The sequence below is a fragment of the Oryx dammah genome, unplaced genomic scaffold, assembly GCF_014754425.2.
Source record: "Oryx dammah isolate SB20612 unplaced genomic scaffold, SCBI_Odam_1.1 HiC_scaffold_28, whole genome shotgun sequence".
Lineage (NCBI taxonomy): Eukaryota > Metazoa > Chordata > Mammalia > Artiodactyla > Bovidae > Oryx > Oryx dammah.
The window spans coordinates 73,383,052-73,396,875 of NW_024070212.1; the positions used below are offsets into that span (position 1 = coordinate 73,383,052).

The 13,824-nt window shown below is 37.8% G+C and overlaps 1 protein-coding gene across 1 annotated transcript in view; it reads right to left on the minus strand.

Moving 5' to 3' along the window:
• The window catches only part of LOC120856563 (leucine-rich repeat-containing protein 7-like), a 151,065-nt gene that overhangs the window by 135,719 nt on the left and 1,522 nt on the right, over positions 1 to 13,824 (minus strand). The gene's annotated exons all lie outside the window — the stretch shown is intronic.

Below are 13,824 nucleotides of genomic sequence, written 5' to 3' on the forward strand. Positions count from 1 at the left end.
ACATTACTGAAGAACCCAAATGAACATTTTGGCCAATCCAATATATATTAGGATGGAAACTCAATTTCCAAGAAAAGCTAGATGGGTAACTTCATTGCTAGGGGCAGCCTGGGTGGGATCTGTGGCAACCTAGGTCTGCTTCATCAAAGGAATACAGGGACACAAAATACTAAGTGCAACCTAATTGTTACCAGTTGAGCACACGGGCAGCACCAGATATTCCTTTTTTTTTTTTTTTTTTTTTAATGCAAGCAAAGGTTTTGTACTTTTTGTAAAAGTTAATATTCTACAAGCTGGCTCTAACTCGTTTTCAAAAATAGGCCAAACAAAACATGGCTACTTATTTCTGATGTCTGGTTGAAAGATGGGTCTGTATTTCCAGTCACACTCTGATGAGGCTTAGTTTTGGATCTTTCTTTTGGCATCTTTATGAGAAGGCTCAGCTGATAGCTCACATTTTGCATTTAAAACAGAATCTGTCATGTTTTTGTACACAATAGCCCCTTCCAACATATTTTAATAGTGTAATTTTTCTGGTTTTCATGGATAAAAATCTTATCATCCTTGATTTCTCCTTCCTGTTTATCCTCCAGTCTAGTCAAATGCTAGGAAGGAAGGTCTAAGAAGAAAGGTATTCTTTCAGATTCGTCAAGTGGAAAGGATGTGGGATTTGGAGTAACATGAGCCTAAGTTTCTACTCTATGGACTTTACCATTTTCTTGTTTTGTATACCTTTAGTAACTTCTTTTAATTCCATTGTACTTCAGTATCCCTGGACTTAAAGTGAGGATAACAAAACCTATTTGTCAGAGTTAATCTAAAGGACAAAAGAGCTACTGCATATGAAGAGCCTAGCACACAGTAGATGCTCAGGAAATGTTGCATTTCCTGTCTTCTGCTCTTTTCTTAGCTCTTCCATCTGCCTTTTTCTTTTTTTTCCCTTTGCTATTGCTAATCCTCCGGTTCAGGCATGTGAGCTAATAAGCATTTAGAAGAACTTGGCCTTGGCATCTGTTTCTCAACTACCTGCTACTTCAAGAAAAACTTCATAAAATAGAGGTAATTTATACATTTAAGAACCTTAATTCTTTTGTAAATTATATTCCTGTATAACCGTAAGCTTTTCTCATCCTCTCAGTTCACAACAAGATTGCCATTTGCCATTTTCTTGACTCATCTATTCCAGTGTTTAACATATTGAGGCCACTATCATTTAAAAATTTCTATATCTATCTTGCCCCTTAAGTCCTATCAACCATCATCATCTGTACCCATATTTTCTTTCTTTTCTCTTATTAAAATAAATGTAATGCTCCTATTCCTCTTAAAGGGGACCCTTTTATGCATTCTGTGAATTCTGTGTCCTCTTGCCTTCAGGACTTTGGTCTTATAATTATCCCATCAATTTCCTCCATTTACTTTCTCCCTCTTTCTTCTAATTTATTCTCATTAGTGTACAGTTCAGTTCAGTTGAGTTGCCCAGTCGTGTCCGACTCTTTGTGACCCCATGAACCGCAGCTCGCCAGGCCTTCCTGTCCATCACCAACTCCCGGAGTCTACCCAAACCCATGTCCATTGAGTCGGTGATGCCATCCAACCATCTCATCCTCTGTCGTCCCCTTCTCCTCCTGCCCTCAATCTTTCCCAGCACCAGGGTCTTTTCAAATGAGTCAGCTCTTCGCATCAGGTGGCCAAAGTATTGGAGTTTCAGCTTTAACATCAGTCCTTCCAATGAACACCCAGGACCGATCTCCTTCAGAATGGACTGGTTGGATCTCCTTGCAGTCCAAGGGACTCTCAAGAGTCTTCTCCAACACCACAGTTCAAAAGCATCAATTCTTCAGCACTCAGCTTTATAGTTCAACTCACACATCCATAGATGACCACTGGAAAAACCATAGCCTTGACTAGATGGACCTTTGTTGGCAAAGTAATGTCTCTGCTTTCTAATATGCTGTCTAGGTTGGTCATAACTTTCCTTTCAAGGAGTAAGCATCTTTTAATTTCATGGCTGCAATCACCATCTGCAGTGATTTTGGAGCCCAGAAAAAAAAAGTCTGACACTGTTTCCACTGTTTCCCCATCTATCTGCCAGGAAGCGATGGGACCAGATGCCATGATCTTAGTTTTCTGAATGTTGAGCTGTAAGCCATTTTTTTTCACTCATTAGTGTACAAATGTGCTTTAATACAATTGATATTAAAACAAACAAACAAACAAAAACTTATTTTGACCTCAAACTTCTCTCTAGCTTGTCTCATTTCTCTGCTTTCCCTCAATGCAAAACCTCATAGAACAGTATGTGTGTATATATACACACACACCATTGTTTCTTCAATCCACTTCACTGAGTTTCCTTCCATCCATAGCAAGGTTGCCAATTATTCATATACTAGCAAATACAAGAGTCCCTCTTCTGTCATCTCTTAAAACAACTTCTGTCATTAGCTTCCATGACAATAGCACATGGTTTCTTCCTGTATCCATAGCAACATTTTCTCTTCTTGCTTTCCTAATCTGTCAATGGTAACTCTTTCTAAATCTCTTTTCAGGCTTTACTTTCTTATCTCCCAAACCCATTCTGTTAGCAAACTCTATTAACTTTACCTAAAGAGCATAATCTGAAATGCTTTGCTTTTTCTTCACTAATGCTAGTTGCTCAGTTATGTCTGACTCTGTTGTGATCCCATGGACTGTAGCCCACCAGACTCCTCTGTCCATGGGATTTTCCAGGCAAGAATACTGGAGTGGGTTGCCATTTCCTCCTTCAGGGGATCTTCCTGACCCATGGATAGAACCCATGTCTCCAGTGATTCCTGTACTGGCGGGTGGGTTTTTTTTACCATTGTGCCACCTGGGAAGCCCTCACTTATTTCTACCTTGGTGTATTTCCTCTGTCTGGAAGGCTCTACCTAAAATCTACCTGGTTGATTCTTCACTGTCATCTGAGAGGCATTACTGTCCTCTTAACCTAAGCAATTTCTCTGCTTTCTTTTCATCATGATACCTGCCATTATGTAACATTTTCTCTTAAAAATTATTTCTATTCTCTTTTTGCAGCAAAGGAAGTTTTGTGACAAGACTGACTATTTTCACCCTGTTTGTTTAACTTACATGCAGAGTACATCATGCAGAATGCCAGGCTAGATGAATGACAAGTTGGAATCAAGATCACTGGGAGAAATATCAACAACTTCAGATAAGCAGATGTTACTACTCCAATGGCAGACAGTGAAGAGAGGAAGTAAAGCTTCTTGATGAGGTGTAAGAGGCAAGTAAGAAAGCTGACTTGAAACTCAGTGTTATAAAAACTATGATCATGGCATCCAATCTCATCACTTAATGACAAACAAATGGGAAAAAGTGGAAACAGTGGCAGATTTTATTTTCTTGGGCTCCAAAATCACTGTGGACTGTGACTGCAGCCTCAAAATTAAAAGATGCTTGCTCCTTGGAAGAAAAACTATGACAAACCTTGAGAGTATATTAAAAAGCAGAGACATTGAAGACAAAGTTCTGTCTAGTCAAAGCTATGGCTTTTCCAAAAATCATGTATGGATGCGAGAGGTGAACCAAAAAGAAGGCTAAGCACTGAAGAATGGATGCTATCAAATTGTGGGGCTGGAGAAGACTCTCAAGGGTCCCTTGGACTGCAAAATCAAACCAGTCAATTCTAAGGGAAATCAAACCTGAATATTCATTGGAAAGACTGATGCTGAAGCTGAAGTTCCAATATTTTGGCCGCCTGATGTGAAGAGCTGACTTATTGGAAAAGACCTCGATGCTGGGGAAAACTGAAGGCAAAAGATAAAGGGGGAAACAAAGGATGAGATTGTTAGACAGCATCACCAGCTCAATGGACATGAATGTGAGCAAACTTCAGGAGATAGTGAAGGACAGAGGAGCCTGGTGAGCTGCTGTTCATGGGGTCACAAACAGTCAGACACAATCTAGCAAATGAACAACAACAAAGGTTTTGTGAGAATAGGAACTTATTGGTCTTCCTCAATAATGTATCTCCAGCTTCTATAACAGTTGTCTGCATGTAATTGGTACTCATAAATTGTTTGCTGAGTACATGAACTAATCAATGCTTATATTTTACCTAAAATTTCTTTTTTTAATACCATTTCCCAAAAATAGGCAGTAAAAATCAATAAAAGTTTTCAATTGCATTGAAATTTCAGTGTGATATGATATTTGTGTAAAGATTACCAATAAATGATGGGGTGAGTAAGTTTCCAGTTACAAGATAAAACATCTCAAAAACTGACTGGAGTACTACAGAAGTCCCAGTTTCGCACTAATACACATAATAGAGGGTTGCTTAGACTATAGTGTTGGAGAAGACTCTTGGGAGTCCCTTGGACTGCAAGGAGATCCAGTCAGTCCATCTTAAAGGAGATCAGTCCTGGGTGTTCATTGGAAGGACTGATGTTGAAGCTGAAACTCCAATACTTTGGCCGCCTGATGTGAAGAGCTGACTCATTTGAAAAGACCCTGATGCTTGGAAAGATTGAGGACAGGAGGAGAAGGGGACGACAGGATGAGATGGTTGGATGGCATCACCGACTCAATGGACATGGGTTTGGGTGGACTCTGGGTGGTGGCAATGGACAGGGAGGCCTGGTGTGCTGTGGTTCATGGGGTCGCAAAGAGTTGGACACAACTGAGAGACTGAACTGAACTGAAGACTATACACTGTTGAAACAATAAAACATTTTAAACAAAAGTAGAAATCTGAGTAATAAAAAATTATCTACAAATTTCCACATATACACAGGGTTTTGTTTTGTTTTGTTTTTTACAAACTTATCCTTTGTCTTGCTTTCCTTTGGGCCCCGCAAGAGTCCATCTATGTTGTTTATTTAATGAAAGAAAAAGCCAATGCATTTGAATGCTAAAGTAATTGTAGGTGAAAGAACATATTTGGATAAAGATGCTTCAGGCAAGAGATTAAACAGATTCAAACTTTGCTTATTTATGTGCCACTCATGCGACAGTTTTATTTCAGATATGGCTTTATTGTATTCAGATAAATTCTATACTTTGGAACTGGCAGACAGAATAACACACACTATGCACACTGAATATCTTTAAGGGAGTGAGAGAGTTGAAAAAGGTAATTTTTAAAAATTTTATTGAATTTTCAGAGAGCCCTCCATAAATACAGGTGGTGCTACTTATATAACATGCCACAGTTATAGACTGTGTTTCTGCAAGGCACACACTTAAGCAATTTTCTGTGACTGTGAAATTAAAAAAAAAAATTAGGCAATTTATTAAACAGGTAGCAGTTTTTATATCCTGCATGTGTAAATTTAGCCTGTGTTTGATCCAGAGCAAAGTTTTTCACGGTTTTACACATGACAATTGCTTAACAACTATACTGAAACAAGCAGATTTTTTTGTTTTTTTGTTTTTTTTTTTTACTTTGAAAGAGTCCTCTTGAGTTGAAGAAAAGAAATCAATGATCATTTAAGTTTTGATAAACAAATCATAATTACGAATAAACAAATTCAGAATTTGTCCCCCTAAAACATGTCTTCTTTGGCTCCTTTGGTGTCATTAGACTTCTCACAAAATCAGCTAGTGCCCTTGATTTCAAACAATTTTATTTAAATGGCCTAAGAAAAACATGGCTTCAGGCTCCCTAATTCTAATTAGCAGATATGAGTGAATTAAAAGAAGAAAGAATCAATAAAATTGCAGATATATGATATGTAGAATGTTAAAGGACACTTTTTTTGCTTATCCAAAATCCATTCTTTTCCCACTAGAATCTCAACCTTCTTTTTAAAGGCATCTTTCACTGTTTAATAATTTTGGAGGCATCTGGAATTTGAATCTTAAGAGATGTCAGCTTCTTAAGAGATGTCTGCCATGGTTATATGGGGGGTTTGAAGTACGTTTCTCACAAAAGCGGCAGTGTTTGGTCTGTATGGTCAATGCACTGTGAATTCTATGCAGAAATTCAGATCCCTTGGTTTCTACCATTTTTTATTTTTTCATGTAAAGTTCTTTAGGCTCTTATTGATTTGGGACCTGAGATACATTTTGAATGGACTTTGGTCTTAACCTAAAATGACCAGTTGTTTTTTATGGCCTAAAATTAAAAAAAAAAAGACAACCATAACTGATACAACTGTATATACATACTAAGTAGTAAATGCATAGGCATTTGTTGAATAAATTTTTTGTTCCCCGTGGACTGTAGCTCTCCAGGCTCTTCTGTCCATGGGATTGTCCAGGCAAGAATACTGGAGTGGGTTGCCATTTCCTTCTTCAGGGGATCTTCCTGACCCAGGGATTGAACCCAGATATCATAATACAATTTATGTAAATTTATATTAAAAAGCAAATCAACTTCATTAAACATATGCTCTTTCTTGTCAAAATAAGCCATTGCTCTTAGCTTAAGAGTTATATATCACTTTGCTGTTCTTATTGTGCTTTCATGCACTTTATAGTGTTTCGTGCTTACTGCAATCCCAGGAGATGGGCAGAAATAAATTTGTTAGAATCCAATGCAGATTAGGAAGCCAAGATTCAAAGGGGTTAAGTAAGATGCTCAAAGTCACCTGACGAATTTCTGTCAGAACTTGTGTTAAAGCTAGGTCTTCTCCATTCAGAACTCTACATTTACTGTATTACTTCTGAGATAACAATCAGTAACTACAGTCACTACTCATTTTTCAGAATACTTCCTTCCATTGTTTATCATTTTAATCTATTTCAAAGGAATCTCAAATGAGTGAATCACAGGTTAAGTTTGAAAGGGATTTTAGAGAAACTATTCCACCCTCTACTGCAATAGATGTTAAAGTATATTCCTTGACATTGCTCCTATAACACTTCTAGAATCAGAGAGCAGTTTTACTAACTTGAGAAAATATTATGTGAAAGTTCTATTTTACATGGATAAAGTACTTAGAGTTTGAGAGTAAAAATAAATGCAGAGTGTACTGTATTAGGTAGTGGATTATGGAGGAGCCTCGAAAATTATCCTACCTCACTTCCACCTCCTAAGTCAGCATTAAAATGAAAACAACAACCAACAAATTCAATGAGAGAGTTTTATTTTCTATGTTCTATGCAGATATTTTTTGGGCTCCAAAATCACTGCAGATGGTAATTGCAGCCATGAAATTAAAAGATGCTTACTCCTTGAAAGGAAAGTTATGACCAACCTAGACAGCACATTCAAAAGCAGAGACATTACTTTGTCAGCAAAAGTCCATCTAGTCAAGGCTATGGTTTTTCCAGTAGTCATGTATGGATGTGAAAGTTGGACTGTGAAGAAGGCTGAGCACTGAAGAATTGATGCTTTTGAACTGTGGTGTTGGAGAAGACTCTTGAGAGTCCCTTGGACTGCAAGGAGATCCAACCAGTCCATTCTAAAGGAGATCAGCCCTGGGTGTTCTTTGGAGTGAATGATGCTAAAGCTGAAACTCCAATATTTTGTCCACCTCATGCGAAGAATTGACTTATTGGAAAATACTCTGATGCTGGGAGGGATTGGAGGCAGGAGGAGAAGAGGATGACAGAGGATGAGATGGCTGGATGGCATCACCAACTCAATGCACATGAGTTTGGGTGAACTCTGGGAGTTGGTGATGGACAGGGAGGCCTGGCGTGCTGTGATTCATGGGGTTGCAAAGAGTCTGATACGACTGAACAACTGAACTGAACTGAACTGATCCAGATATGTGCCAACATTTCCAGTCCTCACCTCTGGCTGCTGTCAAAGGTCTTACTCTTTGCAAGATAATATACATTGTTTCAGAGGAAGTTATGGGGACTTTTTACAACAGTGATACAGTATTTCAGCAGTTTTTTACTACTGGTTAACAGGATTGAACTGTACTAGAAATCTTATAGAGATACAATTAAGCCTAAGGTTTTGTTGAGGGAAGTAAGCGGTGGTGGTGGGCATTGTTATTTTGTCTAAGAATAACACGGGTAAAGATTCTCTGGTAAGGTGATGTTTGAGCACAGATCTGAAGGAAATGAAGCAGGAGGCCATGAGGAAGAGCAGCACTGGCCGGGGAAAGAGAAGGGGCCATCTCTGGCCAGAGAGCTTGCCTGACTTTTATGTGTAGGCTCAGCCGAAACAGTTCCAGCACTGTTGTCAAAACCCATTCTTTGGTCATTCACTTGGAGCTCTATTTTACCTGCAGGCATGATTCAGTTGTGTTTTTATTGCTCATTAATTTTTTTAAAGAATCAGTGAAGATATCTTCCATGTCACAGCCAGTGACTGGATCCAAGCTATGCCAAAATTTTCACCTGTCTAAAACATACCTGTTTGATAAACTCTTGTCTGCTTTATACTGGAAAATCAATATCTCAGCCTTATAGCCTTGCATGAGTGACCAAGATAGAGTAATGAGCACCATCCATCTGTTTATTGGTAGCCTTGGAGCCCTTGCCTGGCTTCCCAATGTTTGTTTCCTTCCCAGAAGAAGCAACTGTTGATATGGAAGTTCTTTTTTCCCCTAGCATCTCTCAGCTTAAGAACAATATTCTGAATACAATGGATGAAATATCATTAAGATGATGAAGCATCTGGGAAGCATGTCCTTGAAAAGTGGTTTGAGAAACTTGGAAACTCATCTTGGAAAACAGAACTCTAAACCAATGTATACAAAATCCTTAAAATGTTTTGAAGATCAAGGCAGTAATTCCAGAAGCATAGTTCTTTATCTAGAGAAGGCACTCCTTCATAATGTTAGCAGCACTCTGAGTGCCTAGCCAAGTTTTAGATGGTTAGACAGGTGAATGGATCTACATCATTAACATATTGCAAAATTTGCAAATAACCAGACCTTTCTGATAATATAATGGTCTGATTCTTAAGTGAGTGGCTTCTTCCACCATAGAAAGGTTCATGATGTTGGATGACTGTTCTAAAAAGGAAATAATAGACATTTCTGCACTGTGTGGAAAATTGGACTAGTTATCAGCTATAGGTTCTTAGAGATCAGTGGTCCATGCCAACACAACATGGGGCACAAAGAAAAATTTCAGGTATACATTTTTGACTTGTTACTATAGCATAATCGATTCTATCTTAACTATAACACAGTCTTTGATTTTAATTTTGGATAGAAATTTAACATCCCATGTGGCCTAAGAGAAGTTAATTACCTTTTCTGACCTTGATTTGCTTATTATAATAATTAAGGGCTTAAATAAAATAATTTCCAAAGGTGCATTTACTGCAAAATGTCATAACATGATTCTGTGAGTCAAGGGAATTCTCTGGGGAACTGGTGGTATTGTCTATTACATATGCACTTGGTGTAGCTATTTGGGTAAATAACCTATCGCTCATTACGGACAGAGGATGCAAAGGTCAGATGGCATCACTAACTCAATGGACATGAGTTTGAACAAACTCCGGGAGATAGTGAAGGACAGGGAAGCCTGGTATGCTGCAGTTCGTGGGGTCACAAAGAACTGGGCACAACTTAGCAACTGAACACCACTATGGACAGAGGATTGTTTTTCTAGAAGCTGTCTTTGGAGATTTCAGTTAGAAATGAAGACATGCCACAACATTTTTTGATGGAGAGTTTAATATGCAGAACTATTTTGAAATCTTACTATTCTACCCAGGGTAATTAATATGGAAATTTTTCTTCCTCTGTGGTATAAGAATGATAAAAGCCAATTATTGATTTTTTTTATTCCAAGCGCTCCATAAACATTATCACACCAAGCACCCTATCTTCTTATGTATCTACCTATGTACATATGTGTGTACATATGTCTGTCTAACCTAGGAATTGATGCTATAATTTTCCTAGTTTTACTAATGAAGAGACTGAGGTTTTCAGAAAATGAAATACCTTCTCAACCAATTAGCAGTGCTAGGTTCTGATACCAGTTTTGTCTGAGTCCAAAGCCAAGGTTCTTAATCTCTAAAATAATTCTGGATAGTTTAAATGGAGAAAATTTAGTAAGTACAGTATTTCAAATTTAGTCCCATCCTCTTGCATATAAGGGCTTCCCGAGTAGCTCAGCTGATAAAGAATCCACTGGCAATGCAGGAGACCCTGGTTCAATTCCTGGGTCTGGAAGATCCCCTAGAGAAGGGATAGGGTAACCACTCTAGTACTCAGGCTTCATTGATGGTTCAACTGGTAAAGGATCGCCTCCATGCAGGAGACCTGGGTTTAATCCCTGGGTTGGGAAGGTGCCCTGCAGAAGGGAAAGGCTTCCCACTCCAGTATTCTGGCCTGGAGAATTCCATAGTCCATAAAGCCCATGGGGTCACAAAGAGTCAGACACAACTGAGCGCCTTTCACTTTCACCTTTCTTTTGTATAAAGATAAATTGACCTCTTCTACCAAATTCACTCTGTGTCCTTCAATTTTGGTTCATATTGACTTTACAAAAATTATTTCTATTATCTTTTTGAAAGTTTCTCTTCAATTTCAAGAAGTTTCTTTGTAGTTTTTTTCTTTATTGCACTTTTTTTCACATTTGGCTTTCCACACTACTTCATTTATAATATACATCTGTGATGTTCTTTTACTTTGTATAATTTTAAGTTTCCAGTTCCAAATAATAAGTTAAGCAGCACTAAATTATAAGCTGTGTGGGTTTCTATCACTGTGTGAAAGGCATGCCATTTTTATATTTTTACCTTTCAAGCCACACAGATTGAACTATTTCTCATCAAAAGACTTCTTATTCTTTCATATCTATTTTTGCATCTTTTCTGACACACTCTTGACATTCTTTTCCTAATGCCATTAACCTTGATTCTGTTCTCTACCTGTTGCATAAGAACTTAGATATTTATGGCCAGCTAGAACATTCTCAGTATAAAATATCAGAATGAAGATAATAAAAAAAATTATAAAAGGTAATTTTTGCCATAATGTAATATCAAGAATACAAATGGTTATCTCATTACTCAACAAATCTGAAATCATAATGGTAACAATGTCAAAATAGTACCAGAAAAACAGTAAAATAAGAGAGCAAGCAAAAAATACTATATTTAATCTAACTTTGAAAGCTTTAAATCTCCTAAGGACTCAATATTTTGCCTACAAGTCCTTACAAACTTTGATGAAGATGAACTGTTCTTCATAAAACAGTGATTTTATAGCATTTTGCTTGTAGTGTACATTGTGGTAATCTCCCCTCCAGTCTTCCTACCTCTTTCTCTTGTATTGCTGCCAGTAACCACAGCTCCACAGAGGTAGCCCATCACTGTTGAACCCAATCAGAGTAATCCTGTTTTTCTTGAATAGTGGATCCCATGGCAAAAGGACTGGATCAACAATGAACATGTGACACAATTAAGTCCAGTGAGATCTAAGGACAAGGTAACCGAGGAATTCTGGAGGAGCTACTTCTTGTCCTTCTTAGAAAAAGAGAATGTTTTCAGAAGCCAAATATTTCTATTTTTGGAGGATGTGGAAGTGAACACTAGAATCGCTGTAGTCATCCTGCCCCCTTAGGGAAAGCCAGCCTCAGGAAAAGTTATTCCCATATAAAGCAAATAGAAACATACCAAGTCTGGAGCGTGTCCTGAAATGCATTTTCCACTTATGTGAGCCAATCAAGCCTATTTCTTGTTAAGTCAGTTTGGATTGTGGTTTCTATTAATTAAAACACACATAAGGTAGCCCAGACAGTAAACAACCTGCCTGCAGTATGGGAGACCTGGGTTTGATCCCTGGATCAGGAAGATCCCTGGGGAAGGAAATGGCAACTCACTCCAGTATTCTTGCTTGGAGAATTCCATGGACGAGCAGCCTGGCAGGCTATGGTCCATGGGGTCGCAGAGTCTGATACAACTGAGTGACTAACACTTTCACTTTTTCAGTGGACCCTAATTGATATGTCAGCCCCTTTGTTTCTTAATTTACCTATTTTTCAATCATATAGAAATATATACAGGTATTATTATGATCAGATTGTGAAATCAAATAATTTAGATCATATCTCAATATTAGATGCTTTAGAAGAAACTAATCTACAGGGTTGTTTTAGGAAAGTAATACTATTGAACTTTGAGAGCCAAAGAAACCCTGAAAGATTATGTGTAAAACCTTTGAAATATGTAAAGCATACTAATAACAAAAGATAACCATTTCTCCTAAATTCTAATACAACAGAAAAGTGTTATTAATGTCCTTGACTCACTTGTATTATTTTTCTTTATTGTTAATCCAAGCTCTCCTCATTAAGCTTCTAGTGACTTGACATGTGAAACTCTCCAACAGCATTATCTGTCTGATGTATGAAGTCAAACCCTGCTGTGTGGCTCTCAAGACCTTTCGTAATCTGAGTTCTTTTTGCTCTCCTCCTCTACCTACATATGTCAGCACTCTCCCACCTGCACCTGCAGCTCCAGACCCTTCACAGTTTTGCTGCTCCTCTCCTCCCCTTATCCATATATTCCATCTTAGTTTTTGCTTCTGTGCTTTTTGGTCAAGCCCTCCTCTCCCCACTCCAACAGTAGTACTCTTCTCTGTACATAAGCTCTACCAACAGGACTTGGTTCTTTGGCTCTGATTATCTGTCATTGTGCATTCACCTCTAACGCTTCAGTTTTCTCTGTGATTAGGTTGTCAGATCCTTGAGAGCAAGGAATGAGACTGATTTCTCTTGCAATTCACTAAAACTTCAACTACTGTGTAGTTGAGTAGATATTAAATGAGTATGTATTTGATCAATTGACCTTGTGCTGGCTATTTGTTTTAGAGACTGTTGCACGGACCTAAAAAAAGATTTTAAATATCTGGATTGCCTTAGAACTGCCAGATATAGCAAATAAATATACAGGATAGCCAGTTAAATTTTACTTTCAAATAACTAACTATTTAGTTTTAGCATAAGTATATCTAATGCAATATTTGGGGTATAATTATACTAAAAAATGGCTTGTTTAGTAGTTTAAAATTTAAATTTTACTGGATGTCCTTTATTTCATTTGGAAATTCTAAATGGACCTGACCTAAAAAAAAAAAAAAAGACTTTGTGTTTAATTTCTTAAATTAGAGCTAAATACCACATTTATGATTGTTTAACTTTATGTATAGTTTTGCCAATGAAGTCTTATAGCACATGAAGTTCTCTGCAACATTTCATCTAGCAGTGGCAACATATAAATTGAGTATTCATTATGTAAAAGTCACCATGCATCCTCCTGTACAGGGAAGCAAAAATTAATAAGATGCTTTCTCTGCCCTCAAGTAGTTTATAGCCTGGTAGAAGATACAGCTCATTTTAGTCCTGTCTCTACTTACGTGCAATGTGGATATTAATCCATATGGCAAAATTTTTTTTAGGCCTGACCCAGCCCTCCTGGGCAAAGATTCAAGATGACACTATACATTTAGGTTATCAAAAATGAAGAATACTTGCTTTGAAGTATATATTAAATAGCTCCTGTCTCTGAAGTATTATATAAACACCATAATCCATCATCCTAAATGAAGATAATTTTCAAAAATTCTTTTGATCAGAATACTTTATCCTGTTTTTGATAATTAAGTTAGCTTTTATGATGCAGGGCTTCTCTGATAGCTCAGCTGGTAAAGAATCTGCCTGCAATGCAGGAGACCCTGGTTTGATTCCTGGGTCAGGAAGATTTGCTGGAGAAGGGATAGGCTACCCACTCCAGGATTCCTAGGCTTCCCTTGTGGCTCAGCTGGTAAAGAATCTGCCTGCAATGTGGGAGACCTGGGTTTGATCCCTGGGTTGGGAAGATCCCCTGTAGAATGGAAAGGCTACCCACTCCAGTATTCTGGCCTGGAGAATTCCATGGAGTGTATAGTCCATGGGGTTGCAAAGAGT